This window comes from Mytilus californianus, unplaced genomic scaffold (assembly GCF_021869535.1).
Source record: "Mytilus californianus isolate M0D057914Y unplaced genomic scaffold, xbMytCali1.0.p SCAF_13, whole genome shotgun sequence".
NCBI lineage: Eukaryota > Metazoa > Mollusca > Bivalvia > Mytilida > Mytilidae > Mytilus > Mytilus californianus.
The window spans coordinates 8,470,640-8,487,500 of NW_026262615.1; the positions used below are offsets into that span (position 1 = coordinate 8,470,640).

The 16,861-nt window shown below is 32.0% G+C and overlaps 1 protein-coding gene across 4 annotated transcripts in view; it reads left to right on the top strand.

The window, feature by feature from the left end:
* Nucleotides 1-998: 998 nt before the first annotated feature.
* The window catches only part of LOC127723117 (uncharacterized), a 30,973-nt gene continuing 15,110 nt past the window's right edge, over nucleotides 999-16,861 (top strand). Inside the window, exons 1-2 of one of the 4 annotated variants that reach the window (XM_052229603.1) lie at nucleotides 8,341-8,605; nucleotides 14,065-14,158. The gene's annotated coding sequence lies outside the window, so the exon portion shown is untranslated. Of the gene's footprint in view, nucleotides 1,515-6,098; nucleotides 6,332-8,340; nucleotides 8,606-11,801; nucleotides 11,957-14,064; nucleotides 14,159-16,861 lie in introns of those variants that run through there. The other 3 variants (XM_052229605.1, XM_052229606.1, XM_052229604.1) reach the window with 3 other exon arrangements.

The following is a 16,861-nucleotide window of genomic DNA, read 5'->3' on the forward strand; positions in this document are numbered from 1 at the left end:
TAATTTGGGCTGAAATTTATCAACTATATGTCTCCATTCAAATGCATTGATCGTCAAAAAAAAGGGGGGGGTTTCAACCCCCGGACCCCCATCCCCCCCCCCCCCCCTCCCAGGTCCGCCACTGAAGAGTTACAATATATATAAAAGACGACAGTGTTGATGCATTAAGAAAGTCTGTTGAGACATGTGCCTTACCGTGTGACAAGTTTGATACTTCAAATTCCATAAAAAATGTTTGTGGTTTTTGCTACATAATTCCAATATTTCAAATTCTCTGATAGTATCTTTAAATATTTCGGAACACTAGCAATAATAACATATTTTAGAATATTTAAAGTTGAGAATTTTGTCTATTGTTATAATTGTAACAGATTACACCTACTCAAATAAAAACAAATGACAATGTATATCTATAAGTATTTAGATTGACACTACTTCTATAGTTAAAAGACAATGTAAGGCCAGGCACAATTTGTTTTCCGTTATTTTTATTTGTACATTTGTATCAACTATGAGAAGAGTAAATTAAAAGTACACAAATAATTTACCCGCTTCAATTCAATATTTTGTGCCCTCAAACTTTATTAAAAAGAATTTTTTTTCGTATAGATTTTTTTTTCGGTATGAATACTAACCCCGAATCAATTTCGAGCGTTAACCCTATATTGAAATTGTCATTAGAAATAAAATTATAAAACCAGAGAGCATCTTTGTCTGTCTTCTAAATGAACATTACCATTTTCTTTCTGCCCTGGCCTAAGAATTGGTAAACAGATGTAAAAATTTTAAATTTTTTAAGAATGAGTAAATACCAATTAAAACAACACAATATACATGTTGGCGGTTATCCTATCATTTTCTTCTTTATTGTTTTTTAATCTGAAAGATTAGGTTTGAGTTATTTTAATTCTTCAATTCGTTATACTCTTTATATATATATATATATATATATATATATATATATATATATTCAACAAACTTAACGATAATACTGAAGAGTCGTCCTAGAGTAGGTTTGAATTAGTGATCCTGGTCAATATGTAGAATTGGACTCTTGACCAATTAAGGGATTTAACTTAATTTAGATAATCTTCACTTTATTACGGGGGATAACTGACATTTAATCTTTAAGCTTTTAAAACGTTGTTTTTATTCAGGGATCAACAATTCATAGGATTTTGTTTCTACACAAAGGTCAGTCTTTTCACACAAAGGTCAGTCAGTTCTGGAGGACACAGTAAAAGTGACAAGTATCGGGGCTTTTTTGATTCGAATGTTGGAATTTGTAGTAATTTAAAACTCCATAACTTACAAAATTCACTGGAAAACACGAAGAGAAAATATGATTTCATTAATAGAAATTACTGTACATACAGAATTAATTCTATTAGAGTTGAAATGAAGCTGTGATCGATATATAGGAATTCGGCTAGCCATTAGGAATCCGGCACGGCATCCAAGACAGACAACTCATGTGACTTTTGAGATAATTGGAATCGCATCAAAACAAAGCAGTAAGTATGGTTTAATTATCTTTGTATTCAATGTTCGTGATTTTCATTGTTTTTCACTTTCATGTAACAAGCAAGTAAATAGTGGTACCTACGATTTATATTCCATCACTTAAAGGGTTATTACTTCCGGTCAGAATGGGGAACTTAAATTCGATGCCTCGTGTAGAGAGAGTGTCTCGCTACCTTGCAACAACTCTTTGAGGGGTCCGTAGGTGGTCTGTTGTATGTCAAAATTTCTGTCCCTATCCAATATACCCTCATTTTTCAGTGGCAGTCCGAATTTCTCGCCATTCATCCCGGACGACTCTATTACAGGACGTACATTTTGTAATTATTGTTAACTTGTTCTCGTCCTGAACATTCAGGCAATATTTGCCACTGGACGTAAAGCAAACAATAATCAATCATTAAAAGGTGATTCATTTCTTTTACCTTCGTATGACACTCATTGTAATACGGTGGCAGATTTGGTGAAAACGAGTACTTATTCTCTTGTTCTTATGTTGTGCTGTAAAACCACTGTCCCATGTTAGGGGGTTGGGTTGGCGCCTGCAAACATGTTAAACCCCGCAGCATTATATATATGCCTTTCCCAAGTCAAGAGCCAGTAATTTAGTGGTAGTCTTTTGTTGCTGTATATGTTATTAGCTTTTCATTTATTATCTTTTACATAAATCAGGCCGTTAGTTTTCTCGTATGAATTGTTTTACATTTGTCATTTCGGACTTCATAAATCAGGCCGTTAGTTTTCTCGTATGAATTGTTTTACATTTTTCATTTCGGACTTCATAAATCAGGCCGTTAGTTTTCTCGTTTGAATTGTTTTACATTTGTCATTTCGAGCTTTTATAACTTGCTATTCGGTATTGGTTTTGTTCATTGTCGAAGGCTGTAAAGTGACCTTTATTTGCTAACTTCTACGTCATTTTGTCTGTGGTGAAAAGTTGTCTCATTGGCAATCATACCCCATCTTCTTATTTAAAATATTCATGTATTTGGACTGATTGGAGGGGCATACATTCAGAAAGTGATAAAGGAAATTTCAACTTTATTTATCCAAGATTTTCGATTATGTGAAAATATATTTATATAAAATAAAGGCTCGCGATCCGGCTTTTGGCTAATTTGTTATGTACAGTTTAAAGTCAAAATATATAGTTTGCCTAAACAGCTTAATTCCATTTCAATTGATACCGCGCTTTTTCGTGTCAGCAATAAACGGGATACGGAATCGCAAGATCTACATTCTTAATGGGTTTTTTTTAAACCATTTGACCGACCACTTTCACTTAAATAATGTAACAACTTGGTTTGGGAAGTCTGTCTAAAAATATTTTACATCAATCGACCTCATCAGGGGAAGCATAATATTTTTGCTCAAATACAAATAGGATAAGACATAAGTAAAACTGCATTATGGAGTCTTATCCGTATAAGTAACCATGTCAGATTTGATTGCCTATATACATACATCACATCGCATCTTCTTATCTTAGATTGAATGTTATATCTATATTAATATAAGATGGACAGGGTACAAAAATTATCAAAGAAAACACAACAAAGAAAAAGTATCTTCTTGATTAATATACTAAATTTCATAATGAATAACATGATATTACTACTCTTATATATAATTAAAGATACTTAACATTTGACATATGTCGCTCCGCCTAATTTAATATCAAATTTTAATAGAATTAAAATGTAAATAAAATGTGTAAGAATTGATCTAACCCGAGGACATATCACGCGTACAGGTATTGATCATATCATCTTTGTGTGTCAAAATATGATAATGGGCAGGAGGTGTTACAAAGTAACCTATAACATTTGAAATTAAACTAGAGGCCCCAAATGAGGCTGTATATCTTACTAGAACTCTAGCTATACATGTATAGGGAACATAATGACATATATTTACATAAGTGTCTCTTTTCAAAATATTAGCAAAAACTGGAAATGGATAATAACTCCTATGAGAAGTACATACATAATTAAAACTGAAAATAGATAATAACTCCTATGAGAAGTACATAAATAGCCAAAACTGAAAAGGGATAATAACTCATATGAGAAGAACATAAATAATTAAAATTGAAAATGGATAATAACTCCTTTGAGAAGTACATAAATAATCAAAACTGAAAAGGGATAATAACTCCTATGAGAAGTACATAAATAGCCAAAACCGAAAAGGGATAATAACTCATATGAGAAGAAAAAAAATATCCAAAACTGAAAAGGGATAATAACACATATGAGAAGAATATGAATAGCCAAAACTGAAAAGGGATTATACCTCTTTCAGAATTACATAAATAATCAAAACTGAAAATGGATAATAACTCCTATGAGAAGTACATATATAGCCAAAACTGAGAAGGATAGTAACTTCTACATATTCTATGAGAAGAACATATCTTCTTATTTTTATATAAATAATCAAAGGGATAATAATTCCTATGAGAAGAACATAAATAGCCAAAACAGAAAAGGGATTATAGCTCCTATGAGAAGTACATAAATAATTTTGGTGATGTTCATATTTCTCTTTGTTTACCATACTCTCCAAGATAATACCGGAGAACCTGAGATCATCCCCAGTTTGAAGTGGGGTTCGTGTTTCTCAGTCTCTAGTTTTCTATGTTTTGTTTTGTGTACTGTTGTTTGTCTGTTGTCTTTTTCTTTTTTAGACATGTCGTTGTCGTGCAGTTATTTTCGACTTATGAAATAAGAAAATGGGTTCTTCTTCTTCTTCTTCTTCTTCTTCTTCTTCTTCTTCTTCTTAATCTTCTTCTTCCGATGTTTCCCGCATTTTGCTTATCTTACCTGTTAATAAATATTAATTGCTAATTTGTTTTCGTCCTAATATGCATGAAACATTTGCCATTGGGCGTTCAGGAAGCAACAATCAATCTATCATATGTTGTTTACCTCAGAACATTCCATTTCATAATTTAATTGTTCTTCTTGTTAAAAAATAGCGATGTTTGACCCCATGTAGCGATGTTTGACCTCATGTATCTTTTCCCAGAATATCCCCAAAGGACTTTAATAACGAAATACATATGTTATAAATAAAGAAAATCTTAAAGTAAAAATCATGAGAGATGTAAGTCACGAAATGTTTAATCACAACACATTTATATCTATATATTATCTACTTCATTTTGCAGGATAATATTTCATCTTGTGGTACAAATATAGTGTCAAATTTTCACAATACTAATTTATAAAAATTATGCTTAGTATGCTATGATAAAAAGGTGGATGTGTTCTATAAATAGGAAACTTTTAATATCATAATAAAAACGACGAAATGATTTTAAATTATATATTGAACCCTTCACACGCGAACAAATGTTGTAGTTTTATGAATTGAATTTAACATTAAATAGTCATGACAAAGAACGTAATTATTTTAATTTCATTTAAGAATTGAATGCCATGCCGTTAATTTTATTAGAATGTAAAAGCGTTCTCCGAAGCACATTTTGTATGAAATCCCATGTATAGTTTTTATTGAGTATTCGCAAACCCTTTTTCCGCTCAAATTTCAGTTATGTTTTAGTAACATTCACCTTGACCTTAAACACGCTGACCTCAAAATCAGACAAGATCTTCCTCTCATGACCATATATCCAAGTAAGGTTGCATTCCGATAAAAAATATTTGCGTTAGCATCTAAAAACGAAAATAACTGATGGCAGACTGACGGACGGTTCAAAAAATTTATACCCACCTACTTCGTATTTTGGGGGTATGGTACACTACATATTGAATCATACATTGAGATTTCCGACTAAGATTGTGAATTTTAATCTTCATTGTAACCCCAACAATTCCGTCGTTATATCATTCCACTGCCAATCGGCTAACCTCGGCTGACTCCGCTTCTCTCCATCTATTAGATGGAGATAAGGAATCGGCCAAGTTGTGACGAATGATTCCACTGCCCTGCAATGAGTACACGCAATTAGGAGGGTCGATCACGAGGAGGGACTGCATTATTCGATTTAACTTTATCCTATGGGGAAAGTCTATTATGAAAAGGGTGATGGATGTCAAAAGAATTACAGCCTCGGTTTTATATGAGATGTGAAAAAAAAAACATTTGATATTCCATATTCCTGACAAAACAATAAAAGTCCAATAAACGACACTATATTCTATATTACTAAATATTCTTATTTTATAATTGGAATGATAACAATCTCACTTTTAACAGATAATCGATAATCAGGCGTTGTTTTACAAAATGATTATTGATTTCAATGCCATAGCAGTAAACACCTGTCTTTTGTGCGAAATGTATCACTTTTCTTACTCTGGCATGCGACAGTTCTTCTACACTGCATTTACAGTAAGTCTTAATTCATTATCGGTTCTCATTCTGTCGTATAATTACTTTATTAATACATTGAAGTGGATCAACCCACTTAATTTTCGTTCATACAATGGTATTATCCATATCTGTTTTTTTTTTCTCTTATGGAAGAAACACTCGTAATGTATTAACAGAATCAACACTCAATATTGACTGGTAGTAAGAATGTTGGTCACATTGTGACAAGAATGTGCCATTGTTTATACAGACATTTTTTTCCAAACAAAAGTGTCAACAGAGCGTATGACCACGTGAAACACACCTGTAATAAAACAGCTGATTTGTACCTGTAATTGAAAAAAATGTATTATTTAAATTATCATGCATGGAGAAATTGAGAATAACACATGTGAAACAGAGAGGATAATATAATCAATATCACTTTTTTTCTAATTTCTGGATATTTCTATGTACAGGAAACAATAAGGTAAGTTGTTTTAGGAAAAGCATGAGTAGATTATATAATGTAAAACATTCATGTAAAATGTCCTTCGCTAAAAGACAAATATAATTATGAGGTTAATATATTGTCATAAATAAGGTACTGATCTTTAATTTACTTAGAGGGGAGGAGATTGACTGTATAGCGTAGAGTGGAAAACGATTAAATACAATCAGTTTTTTATTTACAATTTTGCACTGTTTGTTGCGTTAAATTGAGAAGAATGTCGGCTTTATGTGTGAGTATAATATTTGGTGAAGCCAGACAACTAGATGACTTAGTAACAGATTAAGACACCGAACATACATCTTTTACGGGGTTATGTGGGTTTTTTTTAGGGACACACTTTTTTCAACTTTAACTGGTTTGGAACAACCCACTAATTTGGGAATATAGTTCCCCAATAGAAGAACAGTGAGGTATATTTTTCTCGTGTTTAAAAATCCACATTTTATACATGTACTTGAAACGGCACATATTCACAATAAATACAGAAACTTTTCCAAAAGATGAATAATCCTAAACTGATTTACTGAGAAATTACAAGCCTATCGATGTTGCTAAAAAAACAGACAGAATCCAAGGTTACTTACCCAAAAATTATCATATGGTTCTGTAGGAATTATTGTTCCGTTTCTATAAACTATTGCCATTTAAGTTAAAATACTGCTAAGTTTTTAAAACTTTTGACATTATCAAATTATTAATCAATTGAGGAATACTACGTCTGTAGACTTTCTACAATTGTTAAGTAGGCGACTTATAGATCCAATGCTCCGGGTGGAACATTGACCTCAACTATCAACTATGTTCACAAAAAAATAAATTTTTAATAGACAATTTTTTTTCTAACTTTTCTTCTGAAAATTAATTATTATACTTGAGAAAACTCGAAATCAAAGAATCTATTAAAAAAAAACGTGCAACCCACAAACGATTAATGTTTGGTGTCTAAGTTGTTTCATTAACCCCCTCCCCTAAGCATCACTACCACCAAAAAAGGATGGACCAATCTCCCAGTATTTGTCGAAATCCAAAAGTTGTCAAATCAGACTGGAATTGGACTTTTAAGATTTTGTCATAAAAAAAGTCCAACAATTTTACATATTTTTGTAAAATAAAATGTTATCCAGCTACATGTTGCTGTTGACTGCATTTTGCGACAAACTTGCAAATGTAACCTCTTTTTTTTTTACGAATTTGCATAAAAGGACATCTCTTTCAGAAATGAATTACTTCGAAACAATATAGCTTATTTTATTTTGAACAAAATTTTGGTCCTTGAGGAAAATGAATTAACGGAAAATTATCCCTACCGCTATACTCCCTCCCTATCAGCCAACTGTTTGATTGATTTTTTCATATCTTTTATAATGAACAATTAATATGGTATAGTTTTCATCAAAAGTTTCAAAAAGGAGATACATAATTTTTATTTTTTCAACCCTTACAGACAGTTTGTTCAGATATTAAAGTCAACTGGGCAATTTCTTTTCTGTGGTTTGCTCTAAAAAAATAATCTGATTCCAAGAGTTATTGTCTTTAAATTGAGAGAGAGAGAGAGAGAGAGAGAGAGAGAGAGAGAGAGAGAGAGAGAGAGAGAGAGACTTTTTTTTTAAAACATTTTAATAATTTTTCAATTATTTTTGAATTCCTCTAATGGGGAGGGGTATTCAGATTTGAACCTGCTCTTACAATAAAAGAATTGGACATTTTTTTTTAAACATTTAATATATTTTTCAATTGCTTTTGAATTCCTCTTTGAGGACTTTGAGATTGAAAATTAGTTCGTTCTCGAGTGTTTGTAAGTATTTGTATATATATTTATATTTCCTAAATGAATTATTGATTGACCCCCGTGTTGACCCTGTAATTGACAAGAGATAAGATTACTACGTAATAATATGTCATACTGTTACGTAAGACTACATCGAACAATTTACTCATTAAAATACCTATTGAGATTAACCAATTAAATTTAATTGATTGGTAAATAGAAAGAAGAATGGATGGTAAATAGGAAGAAGAATAGAGATTGTCCTCGTTTGTTACGTAAAGTAAATACCACATACTTTGCCAATAAGCCTGGGATTTACCACCTCGCCGTAATCTAATTATTTAAAGTTTTCTTTGTACAATACAACTGTATAAAAATAGTGAAAAATGGAAAAGACGATTGACATATGTTAATTTCTCATAAAACAACAAAAACGAAATAGGAGTAGCTACGGAGGAATCAGCGATAAATGGACATTGAGGGTGAGTGTCATTTATTTCTTTCTTGTCAAAGAAAACATACTTCTACAACTATTTAATCACTAGTTATACAGATCATGGAAGTAAAATGAAATTCCATATTTAATACTTCCATGTACTGGTGTGGGTAATCTTTTTCTGCTTTATTAAGATTTGGGGTTGCAGACTCATTGACTTATAAACTTTGAATGATCTGATACGGACGGGGCTTTAATTTTATAAAACAGTCATTAAAACAGCCTTTCAGTTTGCTGCTCCAGTTTGAAGACCTTACTATAACTTTCAGATAGCAATAACAATACCAATACTTTATTTTGAACACTTAGACACATATACATGTGTAACAAGAGACAAAATACAGAATCATATTTATGGTTGTTATAGAACAATGTTAATATTATTGTATCATTGAGAGTATAATTACAACATGGTAACTAATTTGTTAATGAAAAGTGATAAGGGAGCTACCATTTGATTTTTATGGAGGGGGGGGGGGGGGGGGGCTAGGATGAAAAATGCATTTTTTTTAGTTGTAATCTCTGTCCTGCCTATTTATTTTTCACTCTAATCGGTCCTGCCCTTTTTTTTTTATTAGTTTATCCTGACTTTTTTTTACATAAATTGTCATCCGGCCTTTTTTTTTTTGGCAAAGTTGCTCATCCTGCCTTTTTTTTACTCAAAACTCTTGTCCTGCCTTTTTTTTAAAAATTTCATCCTAGCCCCCATAAAAATCAAATGGTAGCTCCCTAAGTTCTTCATAAAATGTTGTAAAATAAAAGCAGCCCTTTCATTTATCTCGACACTTGGACACCTGTGGTAATATTCTGAAATATGCTTATTTCTGATATTTTTAACAATGACAGACTAGCACTCAAATAGACAGTAAAATTCATTTCCAATTGACAAGGAGCACTGGATATGACACTGTCTTTCATCTCTAGGAATTCCATTCCACCTTCCTGTATCTATTAGCAGTACAAATTTTGTTACATAACTTGCCGATTTAAAATAAAACTTATTTGAATTTTAATCTGTTCCTTACTTGCATTGAATTATGTCAAATCAGTGTATTGGTTTTGTGCCGCATGAATTATTTTGCACTCAGCTGTTCTATAAATATATGTGTCATATTAGCTATTTTGATCTATTTTATATGTGGGAAATTTAGAAATACATCTTAAGCATCTGCCAATTAACAAAAGACTATTTAAGACATTTCTACGAGAAAGGTTAAAGGATTTGCAGAATGTTTCCCATTTCTTGTCTACAGTTTTATAGAAAAAAAACACCAAAGATACCTCGCTTGTACGTTTTAACGCCAGACGATTTTGGCGGGAATGAATCAGACTAAATATAGCATATTTAATATCAACGTAATTTGTTTGCTTTTATTACAATTTAAGATCTCCATCACGTGAAAAAAAAATAAACAAACAAAATCAGGTAAAAAGTAATAATCGAAATTAGTAAATTGCAACAACACGTTGTGTCCAAACACCTATAAATTTTTGGTTGGTGAATGTATATATATATGTATAGACGAGACAGAATAATGATTATAAAAATGAATCTTTTATTCTGTAAATACGAATGTTGTAATTACTGGGTAGTTATGTACAGACATTGTTAACTATAACATGTATAACATTAACATGTAATCTGACTATTTTTTATCTTTTAATCAGGTCAATTTACTGATGACCGGAAAGATAGTTTTTTGTTGACACAACAGAAATCCAATGTTAGATTTAAATCTCTTGCATGTTTAAATGTATATAATTTATTGTTTTGTACCTTTTTGTCTGTGGCTCAATAGTACTTGCACATCATCATCTTTTGTTGCATTTTGCAGTTACACAAAATAAATGGTATTTTTATTCTTACAAAAGACTCCGAGAGTGCAACGAAACAAAGATAAACGCGTTAAATGACAAGCAATTAGATATAGACGATGATTGAGTCACAGAAGACTATTTAAGATATTCTAGTTTTATAGAAAGTATTTGTAGATGTTTTTCTGCTTTGTATCGATCTGATGAGTTAAGCCCTTTTAACTGATTTTCATAGTTTGTTCTTATGTTGTGCTGTAACACCATTGTCCCAAGTTAGGGGAGGGTTGACCCAGGTTAGGAGAGGGTTGAGCACCCACAAACGGTCGCCTTTAGTTGCTTACATCCATTTCATTTGAATTTTGGTGGATAGTTGTCTCATTGGCAATCATACCACATCTCCTTATTTTTATATACTTTATCTCCAGTCTTTTAATGATCTGCAAAAAACGTGTTTTTGCTATGTGCCGTCATCATGCATGGTCGCCCTTTTTCTTGTTTCACATCACAAAAGGAAATTCAGAGGAAAACAAAAATAATTGACATCAAAATTGAATTTTTACTATAAAGAAAATTAAATAAAATCCAACAAACCATGCTCACGTTGATTATAAAAAAATAAACAACCAATTGAGACACCGGCTAAGAATTGGAGAAACATGAGACAGTAAGCCAACAACTCAATAAAACCAGATATATATGCTTGTATTGTTCATTTGATCGTTTTTTAACCGGTTGAAATGGACGGACATAACATCAATCGACATAATAGAACGATGCTAATTGGAAAAAAAAATTACACGTGTTTGCAGCTAATTTGTAATATAACCTTATAATGTTTAAAGGGGGCGGGGAGGGTCGGAATTGGAAGGGAGAACAACACGTGTTTATTGTTTAGTAATTAAAATTGGCATACTTATTGGTAACCTTGTAGCTCGAAGCCTCCATCTGTTCATCAACGAAAATCAGTACATCTATTAATTAAACAATTTTTATTACCTTTTCATGAAACAATTTAAAACTTCTCAATTATTTATTATCTCCTGTAAATATAACTGACAAAAATTTTAATAACAAAATATTTGCCGAATCATGTTGGAATATAATTTTCTTCTACTTCATAACGTAATATGATTTTTAATCGACATTTTCAGGGTCACGTGTTTGTTGTATTTGTAAATGTTTGCACATTAACCACAAAGCCAACCATAGTTGATCGTGACAAAATAATATACTGTATTAAAATCATATTCATTCAATTTAATTTACGAATAAAACATCTTGTGGGGATTTTAACGTTTACGAAAATAGAAACCAATTGGCGTTAGTGGGTTTGTAAGTGGCATGTATTGTTAACAGTATACAAAACCAAGGACGGGGTTTAAAGATTGTTTATATTGTTATGTTCAGACTTAGATTTAATATCATTAGGCGACTTATGCAATACACAAATACAACTTATCATTAAGAATAATCTATAATAACACGGGAATTAGTTTCTGTAAGAATTTACACAAGATTTAAGGTAAAGTTGTTTTACATTATTATTTTTATAAAAAAGTATAGGTAACTATTCTTTTGTAAGAAACCGGTAGTTTTTAAATTTTTCTCATTGATATATAATGGACATGTATTCGACCCGATAATGTACTTTTAACTGACTACAATAGATATATATTTCCCCTTGATCAGCTGATTTATTTCTCTGACCAGTTGTGTATTTCTTACTGACCAGTTGGTGCGTATTTCTTAGCAACCAGTCAGTTCATGTATTATCTACCGACCAATTGGTGTATTTTTCACAGACAAAACTTGATGTATTTTCTTACTGAACAGTTAATGTATTTCTCAATGACCGGTAGATGCTATTCTCACAGACCAGTTCATGTATTTCTAATCTACGACATTTTAATGTATTTTTCACTGACCACAGTTGATTTTTTTCTGACCATGCAGTTGATGTATGTTCTCACTGACCAGTTGATGTTTATACATTCATTACTTACCAGCTGATGTTATTTTCACTGACAATAGCTGACGTTTATTCACTGACCAGTTGATCTATTTCTCACTGACCAGTTAATGTATTTCTTGCTGACCAGTTACTGTATTTCTTACTGACCAGTTGATGCATTTTTACTGGCCAGTTGGTTTATTCTCACCGACCATGCAGTTGATGCTATTTTTACTGACCAGTTCATGTATTTCTAACCAATGACAATTTAATGTATTTTTCACTGACCACAGCTGATTTTTTTGTTCTGATCAGTTGATGTATTTCTTACTGACCAGTTGATGTATTTTCTCACTGATGAGTTGATGTATTTTCTCACTGACCAGTTGATGTATTTTCTCACTGACCAGTTGATGTATTTTCTCACTGACCAATTCATGTAGCTTTACCGACCAGTTAATGTATTTCGTATTGACTAACTGATGTATTTTTCACGAACCCCAATGGATGTTGTTTGCACTGAAAGTTGATGTATTTCCTAACTGACGACATGCCATTGATATAGTTCTCAGCCGTGACCACCACTTAATGCATTTCTTGCTGACCACTTGATGTAACTTTTGTTGAACACTTAATGTAAGTTTTACTGACCAATTGATGTAACTTTTGCTGACCACTTGATTTAACGTTTGCTGACCAGCCCTTTTGATCTATCAAACCTGAACAACAGAAGAAATATAACCTTGCAAGTCTCACGACACGTTTTAGGATTAATTGATTGTTGGTTGCTCAACGTCCAGTGGCAATTATCTCATGCATGTTCAGAACGAACTTATCATTTGAACTTAAATATTTGTATTTACCCACGGGAGGGAGGATATAATCAACTTAAAATATAAAACTATGCGTAACTCTTTTTGTTGGTTTTAAAATTTATTTGGGGGTAGGGGTTGGGGGGGTGGGGAGGTTAGGATATACTTAGTAATTAACGTATCGTGCCAGGTAATGATAATGTATTCGTCTAATTGTGTCCGAAGCTCCAAAACTGCGATTCTTTTACTATTTTTTGTAACTAACACTTTTTTATATGCATTATACTACTAAGACTGCGCTAAGGATATACTCGTATTGTTTGTTTGTACTTGTTAATTCGTACAATATTGTCTTTTTTTCTTTTACAACATATGTTTTACTTACATATAGTACCCCTTCCCAAACACGTTTGGTCCTTTACTTTCACTGTTTTAATCTGTGGTTCCGAATCGGAAAGGAAATGAATCTGCATTTTTATAACGATACCAAATAAATTCAAATTATATTGATAAACTTAGTGGTATTACTACTATGTGCTAAAGACAAAAGTATTATAAAAAATTTAGTTAACTAAAAATCTCAGTTCGTGCGTTAAAGCCCCAAAAAATTTTGTTGACCTGATTATGATTAATATAACATAAGGACATTTTCAATATAAACTATGTTCAAACTGTCAAAATTTGTCAGGAATTCAACAGTTTAAGGTCTAATAACTTTGTAACACAAAATAAAATTGTAGTTTTTCTAATTGTCCTGTTTACATCACAACGAAATGCGATAACTATCATTTTATGTCAATATTTTCCACTTCAATAACTACACTTAGAGAATATTATAGATTAAAGGTATTTTACCCAATGTTTCAGTGATATACCATTACCGCCTTCAAAGTTAAATAGTGTGTAAGGATACATGATTTTTAACCTGTTGAATTATGGACAAACGATGGAATTTAGAAAGGTAAGAATTTGTCTTATTTTTTATACAAAAAAAGTGTATTATTAAAAAAAAATGATAGATACCCGTCCCAATAAAAAAAATAAATAATAACATTAAAAGGCACAGGTATTTCCCGGTACGTTCGGTTATGAACGAGAGGTACGTTTTACAGAAAGAGTCCATAGTAAGAAAACAAACGGACGAACATTCAGGACGATTTAGAGCTTGTCATATCATATTGTGTAGACACCATTCTGTTTATTGTATGTATTATTGCCTTCTAGATGTCTTATTTCTGTCGTTGGGTTGTTGTCTCATTGACGTATACCCAACTTCTTATATAAACATTTAAATAAATAAATATATATAAATAGAACTCTATTTAGGTTAAGAAAATTAATAAAATTTGGTGGGTGGGATATAATCTGTAGTATATCTTTTAAACGATCTGTATATATAAATAAAATGATAAATTCAGATGTATACCTTACTGGTAATTATATACAGATAAACAGAGGAATACATGTTAATTTTCTAAGGTAAGACTCAGGTATACATCAACATTAGATACCTGTATAACAAACCATGGGAAAATCATTGATAGAACAAGGTAAATATGCTAGATATACTTACTGTGATCAAATGATTAAAGCACTAAATTTTCTCCTTGACAACATTTATGTACGTTTCGGCAATAAAGTTTATCGACAGATTGTAGGTATTCCTATGGTCACCAGTTGTGCCCCTTTACTAGAAGACTTGTTCCTTTACTGTTATGAATCACAGTTTATGGCTAAACTCAGTAAAGAACCGTCTTAATTCCATTTAATTGATAAATTTAACGAGTCTTACCGTTATCTTGGTGATATTTTTTCGTTAAATAATCAAGAATTCTCTGAAATTTACCCAAAGGAACTTTCTTTAAATAAATCTAATATCAACAGCAATAACTGTCCTTTCCTAGATTTAGATATTCAGTATTACACCAGAAACTCTACACAAAAAAAGGGATGATTTTTATTTTCCTTTTGTCAATTTGCCCTTTTTGGACGGCGATGTTCCTTTGGCACCGTCTTACGGTGTTTGAATATCCCAACTCGTTCGCTATGCTCGTGTCTGTAGTGACGTTTTAGATTTTAATGAGCGTAATCTATGTATTACTAGTAAATTATTAAGTCAGGGATTTCGTTATCACAAATTACTTAAAACTTTTACTAAATTCTTTCATAGATACAAAGATTTGGTCTGCAAGTTTGACTGTACCTGTAGAAAACTTATTTCAAACGGTATAGCACATCCTAATTTTTTACGGTGATGTTGTTAACCGAGCCCGGAAATTAAGATACGATCCGGGTAAACTTATCAATCCTTTAAATAAACTTATTCTAAAAGGTTACCTATTCAACACTGTAATTAAATCTTTGAATATTGTTTTTATTGGTATAAATATTGATTTTGTTATCAGTAAATTAAAACCATACTAAATATTACACATATGTACTTTCACGGTACTACAATCTGTCGATACCTATAGTTTTGCATTGCACAAGGTCATGTTTTTCTCTGACTGTTAATGAAGTCTTTACACTTAATCCATTGGATGTTGGGTGTGTACTTATTGATATTTTAGTCTTAGATACATGATTGTTTTCATTAGTTGTTATTGGCTTTGAAATAGCTGTCAGTAACTGCGAGTACTCTCAGATCTGTACTTAGTGTCTTTTTGTTTTTGGGATGTACAAGTACCCGTCCACGTCCACTCTGTGTTTTTATTAGATATATTTATATTTGTATCCATCTGATGAGTTAAGCCTTTTTCAACTGATTTTTATAGTTTGTTCTTATGTTTTACTGTTACACCACTGTCCAAGGTTAGGGAGAGGGTTGAGCGCCAACAAACATGTTTAACCCCGCCACACTCTGTATGTGCCTGTCCCAAATCAGGAGCCTGTAGTACAGTAATTGTCGTTGGTTCATTTCTGTCGTATTTTTTTTCATAAATTGTTTTGTTATAAATTAGGCCGTTAGTTTTCTCAATTGAATTGTTCCATTTTTTTCATGTCGGGATCTTTTATAGCCGACTATACGGTATGTGTTTTTCTCATCCTCTTCATTTGAACTTTGGTGGATAGTTGTCTCATTGGCAATTATGCCACATCCCCTTATTTCTATATTTCCCTGGTGTACTTGGGCAAAATTGAATTTGAAACATCAAGATAATGTTTGAAAGTTATGTTATATATCCTCTTGGGGCCTCACTTTGACGAATACCATTATTATTCTCATTCTATTTTTAGAAAGTAACATGAACATAAGACTGACCTAGGATTAAATCATCAAGGAGAAATTTTCAGGATAACTATATTATCTCAAGGAAAATACAATACCTGTCGCCATTCGCGTTATGCTAACACAAACTCTATATAGATATATATATACATGTATAAATACGTTCGTTTCTCTCTAATCAGAGGAAAGTAACCATAACGTAACAAAACCCGGAGTTCGTCACTCTCCAGTCAGAGTATGTCACTCTTGGGTTGTTCATTCTCTAGTGATGGAAGAGTAAGTTAACGGAACCATGAGTTCCTCGCTCTCCAGTCAGAGTATGTCACTCTTGGGTTGCTTATTCTCCAGTGATGGAAGAGTAAGTTAACGGAACCATGAGTTCGTCGCTCTCCAGTCAGAGTATGTCACTCTTGGGTTATTCATTCTCCAGTGATG